The sequence below is a fragment of the Elgaria multicarinata genome, chromosome 4 (assembly GCF_023053635.1).
Source record: "Elgaria multicarinata webbii isolate HBS135686 ecotype San Diego chromosome 4, rElgMul1.1.pri, whole genome shotgun sequence".
Lineage (NCBI taxonomy): Eukaryota > Metazoa > Chordata > Lepidosauria > Squamata > Anguidae > Elgaria > Elgaria multicarinata.
The window spans coordinates 48,187,044-48,200,701 of record NC_086174.1 but is presented as its reverse complement, the minus strand read 5'-3'; the positions used below and the strand labels follow the sequence as shown (position 1 = coordinate 48,200,701).

The 13,658-nt window shown below is 43.6% G+C and overlaps 1 protein-coding gene across 3 annotated transcripts in view; it reads left to right on the top strand.

Annotated features, from left to right (window-relative positions):
• Positions 1 to 13,658, top strand: part of SLC29A1 (solute carrier family 29 member 1 (Augustine blood group)) — a 71,817-nt gene that overhangs the window by 8,722 nt on the left and 49,437 nt on the right. Inside the window, exon 1 of one of the 3 annotated variants that reach the window (XM_063124208.1) lies at positions 858 to 971. The exons of the other annotated variants lie outside the window; for them this stretch is intronic. The gene's annotated coding sequence lies outside the window, so the exon portion shown is untranslated. Of the gene's footprint in view, positions 1 to 857; positions 972 to 13,658 lie in introns of those variants that run through there. 3 annotated transcript variants of the gene reach the window in all.

Genomic DNA, 13,658 nt, shown 5'->3' with positions numbered 1-13,658 from the left:
ACGGCGGAACTATGCATTGGATGCTTAAGACCTCGTCATGTATCAAAGTTGGAGTATAATTGAAATAAATGGAGTAGAAGAAGACACATGCTCAAAGCTTAGTGTATCCACTTCTACCTAGAATGTTGAGGCATCTAACCACACAATTCTATGCCTGTTTAGAGAGAAAAAGTCCTAAACCTCCCAGCATCCTTTCAGCCAGCCATGCTGGTTGGGGCATACTAAGAATTGTAGGACTTTTTTCTGTCAAAACATGTATAGAATTGCTTCCTAAGGTTTTTTTCTCCCAAGTACATGCACACAGCAGAAATGAATTTAGGGAGACACAAGCATATTTATCTCAAATTTTTGTCTTCCTTTTTCCCAAGGAGCACAGGTGCAATGTGCACGTGGTGTTTTGCTTTTGTCCTCACAATGACCCTGTGAGGTAAGTTAAGCTGAAAAAAAGTACCCTGGCCAAAAACATTTCAGTCATGGCGAGGTGGAGATTGGATCCTAAATCGCCATAATTCTAATCTAACTTTTCATCTGCTACATCACACAATTCTTCCCTGCCCCTCAAAAAACTGGCTGCCCATTGAACATTTCTGTGATGTACGCAAGGTGGGGAAATGTGTAGTTGCCTTACACATTGCAATGTAGAATTGCAGGTGTGCATGTTGATTTTTGCCTGTTTATCTGTGGATGTCATTTTTAATGTTATCCCTTTTGCAGTAACAGGCAGCCCTCAGACTTAGACTAGAATTGGACCTTTTGTCCAGCTAACTGCTTAGGAAAGGCACTATGCCAGGCAATAAGTTATTTTGTGGGGCTGCGGGTTGCTGCCAGTTTTGCAGTACTCTCACCTCCTATTTGCCTTGCAGGACTTTTGCCACCATTGTGCCAAATGGGCAGCCCCAGCCCATTTGAAAACAAGAAGCGCAGAAGGTGCGGGGGCTGGGGGTAGAAAAGGAACAAGATGTAATATAGAGGTTAGTTGAACGAATCAATGAGTCATAGGAGTCCTGGAACAAATATTTTAATGTAGTTACTGCTGAGCTCTCTCATAGACTTAAAGTGTGAAAGCTGACCGATCCTCTAAATCACTGGGAAGGATCGTGGTGTTCATTATACACATAAAGACAAGGGGCATGGGTGGGGTTTTCATGTCCCTCTGTACAGTCATCGTGCATTAGTGATGCCTGGAAATCCCAAGAGCCTGTTTTAATTGCTTTTATGTGCCAGTTGCTACACTGAACAGAACACCATTCCTGCCAACTATGCTTAGGCTATGCCCAGATCAGCACCCCACCTCAAAACAACATAGCTTTGCCTAATTGTACTCATGCACATAGCAATAAATTAGAGGCAGTGTGTGTGCCCCAGAAGGGAGGGTAAGGGATCTTCAGATGGTTTTATGAAGTTGCCAGCATTAGCTCTGTCAAACCATGCTTATTGAAGGGTGGTGGTTGTTCAGATGACCTCTCCCCACATGCATTCAAAGTCTGAAGGAGGCCACATGAGCTATCTCAGCCACCGCACCCAGCAGCCACTCCCACTCACCATCTGCATGTTTGGGGTGCATGAGAAGATGCTGTATTGTCAGGTCCCACGGTCCCTCAGGCAAGCACATATTCTGGCAAACTGACGCAGGACGCCAAAATCAGCAAGACTTCTTTATTTCAGGAAATCCCATGGCAAAGTATAATGGTTATACACTTCAGAAATCGTATACCTCATGGTCAGTAGCTATAGGCTCCCAAGAAATTCCAGAACAGTCAAAAACTAATCACTGCTACCGTGCCGAGATCCCCATCAGCATGGTTTTCTCATTACCATCTCCATGGTTCTGAACACAAGGGAGTGTCAATTCATACATGGGTTCCTAACCCAGACAAGGGAGGGGGATTATTTCTGACATGATCTCTCAGGCAATCAAGTTCTTGAAAGGCCAAACCGCCCAAAGTTGGACTAGGTTGGACTAGGATCATATGTTGGGAACTCAAAGGGAACATGGTCACAGCTTAAACAAGAATGCGGGGAAGGTACACCCTGAAATGAGTTCCGTTCCACAGCTTTTGCACAGCTAACTCCTTATTGCATGAGTCCAGGCAGAGGAGAGAAGAGGTCTAATCATCAATGATCAAATCCAGTCTGCCAGTGCACTGAGCTGAAGCAAACAGACACAATACACAACAAATGAGTGTTCAAGAGTATGAAAAACTTTTCATGGCAAATTCGTAGTAATCCGAAATTCCACTTAGGAGGGAGCATATGCAGAGTGCCCCCAGAGTTTCAGGCAATGATGGATCCAAACGGAGGTTTTCTGGGAATGCAGTACAAATGTTCTTAGCAAAGAGTCCTCACCTTTGCACCAGCTGAAAGAGGGAGGCGTAGGCCTCTTCCAGACCACTTGACAGACAGTGGCTTTGCTCTTGTACAAACAGGAGGCACTACTCAGTCCACCAAGATGACGCTTCAATCTGGGTGACCCTTCTGCAAACCTCCACCCTTTACATCAATTTCTCACAGACAGCTTCTTGCCGAGGCAAGCAGGTGGCTTACGGGGAGTAGAGGCACCCTCACACTCTGCTCTGAGAACACTGACAAGAGATCACTTAACACAGATTGTAACGTGCCAAAGGCCAACCAGGCCCAAAGCCCTCCAGAGTACTTCTAATTAAATCTTAGCAAAAACTACAAGAACCCACAACTGTGCCTTGTGTCCCTAAAACCTATGCACGTACCAATGTACATGTATGGAGCGGCATCATGTGGTGTCCCAAAACATTTCCCACCTCCTCATGCTTTCAACATGTGAGGGTGGTTGTCTAAGCACCCCTAGATGCCTTGTGGGGGCAAGTTTTATTTGCCAGCCCTAATAAAAGCTTGTCACTCTGGACTTGCTGAAACATGCTGTATCATCATTTTACCTGACTCTGCTCCTTGTTTCTGCCTTCACTCTGGTCCTGTCTGCCCTCCAAGATTATCTGCTGAGATAAACTGGTGTGTCTGCACCTTCCACTCTTCAAGGTACGACAGGCTGGAAGCCATCCTTTTGTCCTCAGAACTAGCTCCTCCATTTATTGCTGCCTGCTTATCCAGCGCTGCACTGCTCCCTGTTTGGTAAGCTAGTGTAAAATCATCTGAAGGCACGGGGAAGATGCTGCTTTGGTCCTGCAGTGTATGCTGGGGTAGCACTGGCTCATACTTTGTGGCGCGCTTGCCAAAAGCCACACGCTGTTAATCTAAATAGTCTTTCACTTAGGAAGTTGATATTCTACACCAGCCTAGTGCCCTCCAGATGTGTTGGACTGCAATTCTCATAATTCCAAGCCAACTTGGCCAAGTTGGGGAAGACTGTCCTACACTTACAAAGGTTCTGTTTCAATCTCAGCAGCTGCACCCAAATCTAAGGGTTCCTTAATTAGGTTTTTCATAGCAATGAACGACTCCATCTTCATAAATGTGACACAGTACCAAATGACTGCAGAAAGCTAGTTCTGTGGCTGCTCTGCTCCTCCCATTTATAATGTGAAGATGAAGCCAAGTATTGGGGCAAGAGAGCTGAGGCAAAAGTGTCTGTTACCTGTCAGAAGGTGGGTGGAACCCCATCATTTCATCACACCAATATGCCTGGTAGCATCTCTTTGGTACCTCGTCTTCATGGGGCAAAACATCAACACTTGGCCATTGGTGTAAAAGCCTTGTAATGAGGGAACTCATGTTGCAAACACCCTTTTAATCATGTCTAATCTAAACTTATTATCTCAAATAGATCACAGAAGTTTCAGGGCGGTGTCTATTTTGAAAGGTGAATGAAGCCACACATTCTTGCTTCAGCAAGCCTTGCTTTGGCTTTGGCTTTGGCTTCATTGCAGGGAGAACTGGTCTATATTTTTGGATCTGATAAAAGAAAGGTAGCCCATCTTGGGAAGCGCTGATAACTCATCTCAGCCTGCTCATGGTTTATGGTCAGCCTCAGAGGCCTTTGCGTGCCCACCTTGAGATCAGTTATGTTGGTGGGCATGAAAAAGAGGGCTTTTTTGGTGGTGGACCAACTCCTTTCCAGTAAAGATTCTTCTACCCTCTTTTCTTTCTTTCTTTCTTTCTTTCTTTCTTTCTTTCTTTCTTTCTTATATTTTTATACTGCCCAATAGCTGAAGCTCTCTGGGAGGTTCACAAAAATTAAAATCACGAAGAGCATAAAATACCAACAATCTAAAACACAAATACAAAATACAATATAAAACACAACCAGAATAAAACCACACTGCAAAAATTGTTATAGGTTAAAATATGGAATTAAAACAGCAAAGTTTAAATTTAAGTTAAATTAGTTGTTAAAATACTGAGAAAATAAAAAGGTCTTCAGTTGGCGATGGAAGGAGCACACTGTAGGCGCCAAGTGAACCTCTCTGGGGAGCTCATTCCACAGCCAGGGTGCCACAGCAGAGAAAGCCCTCCTCCTAGTAGCCACCTGCCTCACTTCCTTTGGCAGGGGCTCACGGAGAAGGACTCCTATGGATGATCTTAAGGTCCAGGCAGGCACATATGGGAGGAGGCGTTCCTTCAAATAACCTGGCCCCAAACCGTTTAGGGCTTTGAATGTTAGTACCAGCACTTTGAATCAGGCCCAGAACTGGACTGGCAGCCAATGAAGTTGTAGGACTGGCGTGATGTGGTCTCGCCGGCCAGTCCCTTCAGGCAGGCAGTAATGACTTATTTATTTCAGATTTGCTTTATCTAAATGGGTTGGTGATCCTGTTGATTTTTTTTTACTGGTATTTAAATGTTCTTCCAGTATTTTTAGATTGTTGGTTGTTTTATTATGTTCCTCATGGTTTTAATTTTTGTGAACCTCCCAGAGAGCTTCGGCTATTGGGCAGTAAAAGATGTAATAAAATAAATAAATAAATAAATCTAGATGGGTTTAAAATGGTTTTGTGGCTTAGCTGGTTTTAAATATTCTGCTGGTTGATATTTATTTGAATATTTATTTATTTTATGCCATTCCTCAGACAAAAGGACTCCCTGAGCAGTTTACATATAATCAATTAAACAAGACAATCCCTACCTGCAGCAGGCTTACAATCTAAAGAAAGACACGACACACAAGGGAAAAGGAATGGGGAAGGAAGAGGGTGAAAATTATTTATTTAAGCAAGGCTGGTGGAATACCCTGAGCACCCTCTTCTCTCACTCTCAGTACAGCCTGCTGGAATGGCTGCTGGTGGTAATACTTGAGGAAGAAGGCTTCATAGTGGGGTTCTTCAGAAGGGCTGGTACACTAAATTGAACAATATATAGTGTTTCATATATTATTTTTATTGCTGTTCTTGTGATTATTGTTGTGATACTTTTGATTTGTATTAAAAAAAAGTTTTTTTATGGAAGTCACTTTGTGATGAGGGCAATTTGCCCTAAAAGATGGTTTATAAATATTGTAAATAAATAGGTCTCTGTTTAACAGATATGCGAGATTAGTTTTAGGACAGGTCTTTCCAATACTGTGCTGAGCTGGTTGTTTTCCAAACCATTCCATCTAATTCTGAATCTGGAACCAGAAGGCCTAGATTGGAGGTGGCAGAAACTCTTTGCTTTTCTGTTTCTTGCATCAAAAATCAAACATGGGTTTGTCACATTTTGCGTGTGTGCTTTGCCATCCACCCAAGTCACCTTTCCTGGTCAATTATGTGAAATTTTCTTTGGAATTGACTCCCGCTGGCTTCTCATTTCCTGGTAAGCATCTGTAATTGCTTTGTTGCTGTTTATAAACTGACCACAGCTCACAATCTAGAGAAGAAATAAAAAAATACAATATGTCAGGTTGTTTCAGGAGGTGGCTGTGGAAGCTTGCTAAAGCTGGTTTTCCTCTGAATGTGGAACATGTTGCTTTGAGAAGACCCCACCGGGATAATGATGGAACTGCTTTTTAAATAAAGATTGTCAGGGCAAGAAGCCAGACTATTTATGCGCATGGAAAATGCCAGGGCACTTTGTACAAGTACTTAAATCTTAGCCAGTGTGCAGTTTCATCTTGCTTATATTAAAAAGGAGAAAAGAGACAGAGAGAGAGTCTTCTGCTGCTGCATTGGAGACAGGATTATGCTTTCTGGTCTGCTGTTTGGTCATTTCTTATGCACTGTTTCAAGAGCAGCTGGGCTTCCTGTCAAAGGTGTCAGCAAATGCAAGAGCAATTGCTGGTACTTAGCTGCAATTATGTGCCTGTGTAAACCCATCTAGTCTTTCTGGAAACTTAGTTTTTAGACCCAATGGCTATCAACTATCATGTGTATATTCCTGGAAGTGGATACCAGATGGTTGGCCTGCTCCATCCTCCTCCCATGCTAGTACTTAATGGAAAGGCCCTTTACAAGTAGTACTTTACGTAAAATATGGTTAACTTGGAGTCATTTGCAGCAAGAAAGATGGGGAAAGAATTCCGTTCTAAGAAATTGCAATATGGCAATGGATTTCTTAACCAAGTTTCATTTGTTATTACGTCTGTACATTTTTCTGGTGCATTACTACTACACATTTAAGGTATATCTATAGTACAGCTGTCAACTAACATCTCTCCTACTATATCTCTCTACTGCCCCCACCCCCCAGATAGTCGTGGCCTTGGAAGGATTGTTTAATTCAGAATACTCTATTCCTTTATGAAAACTAAACTGAGAGTTCCTTTGGGAAGGTATAATAGCGGAAGCAATTTGAAATCAGTTCAAAGAAGTGGAAGCTACAATTGTGTTGCAGTATATGCAGTATATAATTATCCCTTGTCAAGAGTCCATCTATTAAGGTTCTAGCCATGCCTTTCTCCGGGATAAGCTGTTATGGCACCTGTCTGTAACCTGTTGCCCTCCAGATGTTTTGGACTGTAACCCCCAGCATAGAAGACATGTAGAGGGCACCAGGTTGGGGAAGGCTGTGTTAGGGCTCAAGTAGGCCAAATCGCCCCCGCCCCCATCTTCCATGTTCTTCCGGATCCCTTCCGGATCCTTCACGGCATTGCAAATTATGAAATGTTTGCCTTCTGCCCCTCCCAAAGTGGCAAGTCCCTGGGAATTAAACCAGGACAGTTAAATCAGTAGTGTAGCCTTGGCATTGCTTGCTGAGAATGATGGGAGTTGCAATCCAAAACATCTGGAGGCCAGCAAGTTGGGAAAGGCTGACATGGAGAGAAGAAAGCAGCTTTTACACTCAGGAAATTTCCTCCAGCATCTTATCGAAGTTCAACTGATATGGGAGCCTGGATTTATTCCACCAACATAACACTGATCTTGTCAAGGCTAAATCTTTGGAATTCCCAGGTTTCAAAGCTGACAAGAATTGGCAAAATCAATGTTGCTGTTTATCCAGTTAGGTGATGTCAGATACACCTGATTCAACAATAGGCTTTCCCTACTTCTTGTCACGTTCAGACTGACCACACCTTCTGTGACTTGTTGGCACAGAACCTGGTGAGAATAGTATTTGGTTCTTGCCTGGTCACACACATATAGTTGCTTGGTGTCTTGTTCTTGCTTTCCCTGCCATCTTGAAAAAGTGCCAAAATCCAGGCAAAACAAGGCTGGTATCTGAGACCAGCTGAGTGCATGGAGTACCTCTGATTCTTTTTAGAACTGAGCTTGTGAAATGAAGGGAATATGAGACTGAAGCAATCACAGAAGCATCACTTTGGCATAGGGACAGAAGAAGAGCCCTTCTGGATTAGACCAATGCTCTTTCTCAGGTGTATGCAAATTGTTTGGGCCATGGGCACATGTGGCAATTTGAGAAACTGTCCTGGGCACCACCACAAAATGGCTGCCATGGGTAGCATGGCAAAGGACAAGTAACCTGAAAAGAACAAATAAAAGGCAGAGATGGGGTCTGACTCCCAACACACTGGACAACTCCTTTGGACTCTCAGTTTTCAGCACCTACAGAAACTTATTTCACAGCAATCCCAGCTGCTGGTAAGAAAAATGTGTGTCATGAGACTTCTCATCAGAAGGGGAAGGGCAAGCTCCAGCAGATCTTGGGGAAGGTACTAGCAGCCATGTAGGACCAAGACCCCTTACTTCCAGGGGGCAGACAAGACCCAGGTGAATCCCCTCTAACAGAGTTGACAGGGATGAAGGGATCAGGAGGCTCCTCCAACTCCAACTGAGTGCAGGGTCATGAGAGTGAGAGATCAGCGTTGGCAGGCTGCCAGAGCTCAGAAGCGATAGGACTAATTGCCAGCATTTGGTGTCAGTTTGTTAAGGGTTAAAATGTCCTAAGCAGCCCAGCGTTGATGCTGGAAACAACATGCAACCCCCAGTGTTCGGCCCATCCAGCACTTTGTGTTTTTTGGACTCCCTGGTGATCCAAGACCCCTTGAACTGCTACCCCAACTCTGCCTGCATCTAGAAGCGCTACCCTGTGACACCAGGATTGTGTTTTTTAACTCTGCTGTCACCACATCTTGTTACAGCAATTTCCATATGTTAATGCTGCACTCTGGGCCCAGTACTCTTCAATATTTCCCCCCAGAGACAGATAGAGTTATGATGAAAGAAGCATAATTTCTTTAATGATGTCATGCATAACTCCAAACACTGTATAAGTTAAACCCCAAGCCTACCTGTGGCCATGCAGCCCTGCTTCTTGTGAGCGCAACATCTACTGCACAGGTGCAGAACCTCTTCCAGCCCAAGGGAAGCCATATGTGAGAAGCCATATTCCAGTGGTGGGTGAGGCCAAAGGTAAAAGAGGCAGGGCCAGACTCTCCAAAATACCAACATATTTTATTTTAAAGATCTTGTAGCTAGGAACTAAGCTTTAGAAAATAGGGGGGGGGCGAGGGCAAGCTGTACAAAAGCTGTTAAAGGACCAAATAATTAGTTGTTAGGGAAAACGAGGCAGGACTGGGGAAAGAAGGCAAGACTTTCTGAGGACTGTCAGTGGGCTGGATTGGGACCTCGGGCCTGGGGTTCTGTATCCCTGCCCTACTGGGCATGGAGCAAACCTTGTGGCCATGAATGGGAGGTGTGCAAGAACACTTGTGTCCATGTTGTTTTGATGCTACTCAGTATATAGCAGGAGGCAACCAATATTTATAAATAGCTGATAAAGATGAGGGCCGCACAGATGGGCAGCAATCAATGCTCAGTACCAGGTGTGGGAAGGATATTGGGACTGCCGGCCTTGAATGCAGCAAGGATTTCTTGAAGGGATTTCACAGTAAACTCTCTGGCACTGAAGGGAAGTATTAGTGCAAAGGTGTTAGTAAGGAAGCCTGCCTGGAATGGGCAGCCAAGCCATGGAACAATGAAGGTAACTGAGAGATCCAGTTTATAAGAGTGACTGGTGGATATATCTTCTTCATCCATATCAGTTCAAAGAGATGCCTTATACCATAGCCAGGTCTTTGGTCTGTCTAGACAAGCCTTCTCTAAACTGGTGCCTCTTCACGTATGTTGAACTACACCTCCCACCATCCCCAGCCAGCATGGACTTTGGTCATGCTGATTGCAGATGAAAGGAGTGGTAATCCAGCACATCTGGAGAGCTCCAGATCTGGGAAGGCTGATCGAGGCAATTGGATTGCAAGTTCAGTTTTGGAAAGATGGAATAGAAATACCTTAAATAGCCAAGTGCTGTTATCAGCTGGCTGTGGCTTTCCAAAGACTCTAGCAAGTATCTTTCCCATGCTAGGAGTTGAACCTGTGTTCTCATGCATGCAGAGCATGTGGTCTACTAATAAGCTATGTTTTTCATTCAACTTATAGGATGCTTTTTGACCAGATGGTCGTCAAAGCAGCTAATGATGCAGAAAAAAATCCTCTGAAAAACTCTTTAAGGGTCATCATAATATTGCACACCAGTAGGGGAAAATAAAGTAGCAGCATACATTAAAAAAAAACTGGTGTGTGTGTTTTTAAAAAGTAAAAACTGCCCTTCTAGATGGCTTAACCATGTGGATTGGATGTCCTTCCTTTGGATTCCACTTCCACAAATGAGAAGGCAATTTTTCTAGTAGACAATGTCCAAAACTAATACTTGTAAAAAGGCCTTCAAGCCAGCTCTTAATTTGTGTCATATGGGAGAAAAGTCTCAGAGGTCAAAAATAGTGTGCAAACATTTGAGTTCTCCAGAACTCTTAATCATGTTAGTTGGTAAGACTCCATGGCTTCAACATTAGTCACTCCCCAATTTAATTTAATTTTTGGCATTGTTACCTAGTCTAATACAGATATTACCCTAACATGTAGTTTGGTATGTGTGTGTTTTATGGCCAGCACAGCTACTGTTGCTTTTAATGGGAGAAGAAAAGGTGTGTGTGTGTTAGGATACAGATAAGCTAATGGAGAAGCAGCTCTGCCACAAAAAGTGCCACTGTGACACACTAACTGCTGCTTTACAAACCTGTATAAATGGCCCTTCCCTTTGGGTGATCCTGTATCTTTAACAATGGAGCTATGTTCCCAGCTGGTGGTGGTTGCAATAACAGCTTATGGGGCGTATACTTTCTCCTCTCTCACTTCATGCCTGGAGGAACTTCTGTGCCCTCTTTCAAGTGCCTCTCTGACCCACGTGAGCAATAGCTTTCCTCACAGCAACACCTCCAGCCTCACTTGACCTGCTCTTCTACTGCCATCTAACCAAGCCCTATTCCACCTGTTCATCTTCCATTTCATGGCTTTTTCCCACATCTCTGTCTTGGTTGTCTGTTGTAGATGATGTGAATTCTGAGCAAGAATAAGCCCCACTTCCATATTGTGTAGTGCAACCTTCCCCGACCTGGTGTCCTTCAGGCACTTTGGATTTCAATTCCCATCAGTCCTAGCCAGTAGGGCCATTGGTCAGGAGTTGTAGTCCAAAACACCTGGAGGGCACCAGATAGGGGTAGGCTGGTGTAGTACCTTATTTACTACTGGGAAGCTAGGGCAGTGGTTCCCAACATTTCTCTTGGAAAAGATCCCTTGCACAATCTGTTCACAGTCGTCCCCCCCTATTCTTCCTGGGGTGGTGGAGAAATGCATGCACAATATCTAAAGTTCTTCTTGGCCTATCTTTGGTGATATTATCCAGCCAGCATATCTGTGCCAATTGTGACATCTTCCTTAGGGCTGCTCTGCTGTATAAATAACAGAGCACATCAACTTAATTTGAGTGTAGAAACAGATGCCAGGTGCAGCAGGCTGAGGATGAGATAATATTTCTGAGGGTATTTCTGCCTCAGAGCTGTGGGGCTAGTCATCACTCATACTGTTTGTGTAAGTTTACCCTTCCATGGAGGTCTTACTTCTCTTGCTGAAAGATCCCTTTGTGAAGACAGAATCCAGACCATTAAATCTCTTCAGTGTCTAAACAAGCACAAAACTTCTTCTATGGTGTCTCTTATGTGCCAGAGAGCTATTAGGGCTCAGCTAGCAGTCACCATCACACAAAAACATCCAGGCATGTTCCTGCACTACAAACTATTGTGACTATGGGAAGAACTAAAGGAAAATCTGCTCTGAGAGGAGTCTGGTGCTCTGGTGCTCAAAAGAATAGAGTGAAGGCTGCTCCAGTCTATCTCGGATGTTAGGGAAGGTTTGGGACTAGCTGGCACCTCAACGGGAGACTCCTGGGAAGGCCTTGTGCCCTTCGGTGAGTTACTTGGAAAGAAGAGCAGGATTAGGGTCCATGGAGTAAGCAAATAAAAGTTATGGATTGTAAGACGTATGGAAATATAATTTATTACATGCGTGTAAGTAGCCACTTACCTGGTTGTGTGTGACAAGTGAAGAAGCACCTCTACTCATTACACATTGCTATGTGCATCTTTAAATGTGCACCCTTAAATGACTAATGTAGATACGTGTAGGCAGACAGGCAAGTAACTTATTTATTGATACTGCTAACTTAAGGTGTTCCTTCATTTCATTTCCCCCAGAATTTTGATTTCTTTGTCCCTGGTTTCAGAAGCCTTATTTTTTAATATTCTGAGCAGCCTCCTTAAAATTGCATTTTCCTGGTAGTGTTAACGAAAGGGTTGAGTACTCAGAACTTTATATTACTATTCATACCTTTGGACTGCGGCACCAAGAGAATACAGTTTGGGCACCTACAGTTTAAAGTGTTGGGGGCTCTCTTGCTTCTTCAGCTCCTTGTAAGCTACAGCTGGTCTTTCACTTATCAGCCAGCAATGTGGAGGACAGGTTGCGAATTTCTGCAGTAAAATGCAGCTACCCCACACCCTTCTCTGACAAGGAGATAGTCTTAATTTGTAGTGCTCATTAGCCAGTTCTCTGCACACAGCATGTTATGTGTATATACACACATTTCCTAAATTTGTATTATTTATTTTGAGTCTGTAATTTTAGACCATTATTGGGGGTTTTTTGGTAAAGGACTGGGATGGTACAAGGCAATGAAGTAAGAAGAGCCCATCTGGTATACTGATTGGACTAGAAGTTGGGAAATCTGGGTCCAAATCCCCACCCAGCCATGAAGCCCATAGGGTGTGACTATGGACCAGTCACCACTTCTCAGCCTAACCAATCTCACAGGGTTATTGTGAGTATAAAGGAGAATAGGGGAAGCCACGTATACCACCCTGAGCTCCTTAGAGGAAAGGTAAGATTAAAAAAAAGCTATCAATGAGTAACAATTACGAAAAGGGGGAAGGAAGGCAGTAGCAGAAGGTTAGTAATGTGGGTTAAAGGAAACTAGGCAATGTGTAGGGTAGAAAAGCTTCATGGCCACTCGAAGTATTTTTCAAAGTTCTCAGGGGACTGTCTTTGATGTTATGTATTTATTTATAAAACACTGTAGTCTATTATTAGCTTTTTTAAAAAAGCTTCCTCTACAATGTGTAGCCTGGTTCACTTGCTTGAGTCATTTCAAGGTCTTTGCTCTTCATCAGGGGTGGATAGAAGGTAGATCCCCAGAAGTTTTGGACTTCAAGTTCCAGCATTCCTGCCAATTGACCATGTTGGCAGGGACTTATGGAGTTAAAAGTCCAAAACATCTGGAGATCTACCTTCTGCCCACCCCTGCTGTACACCCATTTGCACAGGTTGATCTCTGGGGTTCTAGTAAATGGATTAACCTGAAATAGGTTAGAAGGCCTTTTAGACTCTTCAAATTCTGGGGTGGGGACAAGAAGGTTTTGATAGGTCACTTCAGTTTCTTAGCCCAGATTCCAAAGGTATCCTGGATAGTTTCCTTTGTGCCTCTAGCCTTTCCCACTCCACTTGTGTTGATTGATGATCTTGTTGGGGTGTTTGTCAGAGTTTTGGCAGTTTGTCTCACATCCTCCTCTCAGGGGCTTTATCTCCTCTCATGCTTGGCCCTATTCCCTTTCTTTCTTTTTGATAATTGATACTCCTATCCATGGATGAACTTGGACTTGAAGTTGGAATGAACGCTGCTAAACGAGCTTAATTCTTCGCAGTTTGCATTAACTTCATCTCTTCTTAAGGTTTGGTTTAGTGCAGTGTGAATGGATGACTGGGTAGCTTGGCCTGAAATAGACCCTACATTTTAGGCCTGCGTGTGTCATGAACTGGGTGGAGTGGAAGCCATAAATCCCAGCTTTTACGTTGGCTGATGTTCTTCCAGGGATAATTATTGATCAAACCAATTGTCAGTCTTCTTTGTCAAATCATGGCCATTACAGCTCTGTCTTCTAGCCGCATGGTACTTTCTTTTTTAATCTG